Source organism: Lichenostomus cassidix, chromosome 2, assembly GCF_008360975.1.
Source record: "Lichenostomus cassidix isolate B80296 chromosome 2, HeHo_3.0, whole genome shotgun sequence".
In the NCBI taxonomy this organism is placed as follows: Eukaryota; Metazoa; Chordata; class Aves; order Passeriformes; family Meliphagidae; genus Lichenostomus; species Lichenostomus cassidix.
In genome coordinates, this window is record NC_139482.1 from 69,956,590 (window position 1) to 69,957,653 (window position 1,064).

Sequence of the window (1,064 nt, forward strand, 5' to 3'; positions counted from 1 at the left end):
GTGACAGGACATGAGGAAATAGCCTCAAGCTGCGCCAGGTGAGGTTTATGTTGGACATCAGGAAGAATTTCTTTCACTGGAATGGGCTGCCCAGGGAGATGGTAAGCTCACCATAACTGGAGGTATTTACGGAAAGCGGTACTCAGTACCATGGTCTAGCTGACACGGCGGTGTTGGATCACAGACTGGACTCGATGATCTCAGAAGGTCTTTAGGTCTTTTCCAACCCAACCGGCCCTGTGGTTTAGCGATTCCGCGTTCGGATTGCCCCGCGGGGCAGAGCCGGCCCGGCAGGCGGGCGGGCGGACGTGGAGGCCGGGCGGGCACAGGAGGGCGGTCCCGGCGGCTCCGGGAGCTGCTGCGGGGCGGGACGGAGCTCGGCGCTCCCTCAGGTGAGGGACGGGGATCCCGGCCTTGGCGCTCGGGGTGCTGAGGGACGGGCCTGCTGGGGGAGCGGGCGGCGGGCGGGAGGCGAAGGTGCCCGGCGGGAGGCGGGAGGCCCGCTGTGTCCCCCCGGCTGTCCCGGGGCAGTGCCGCGCCAGGGCCCACCCGGGGCTCCCAGGTGCTCTCGGGTCGCTGTCGTGGCGCTGCGGCGGCGGGAGCGACACCGGGAACCCAACCCTTCCCTTCCCTTCCCTTCCCTTCCCTTCCCTTCCCTTCCCTTCCCTTCCCTTCCCTTCCCTTCCCTTCCCTTCCCTTCCCTTCCCTTCCCTTCCCTTCCCTTCCCTTCCATTCCCTTCCCTTCCCTTCCATTCCCTTCCCTTCCCTTCCCTTCCCTTCCCTTCCCTTCCCTTCCCTTCCCTTCCCTTCCCTTCCCTTCCCTTCCCTTCCCTTCCCTTCCCTTCCCTTCCCTTCCCTTCCCTTCCCTTCCCTTCCCTTCCCTTCCCTTCCCTTCCCGTGGGGAAAGGTGCGCGGCTGGGCCCGGCGGAATGGCTCCTGCCCGGAGCTGCCGCGGGGGGAGACCCTGAATCTTTCCCTCTTAGATGTAAACAAATAAAAGTTAATTTATCCCTTTGTATAACACTTATAAATATTTATTTACTTTATAACACCTAAAGGAGATG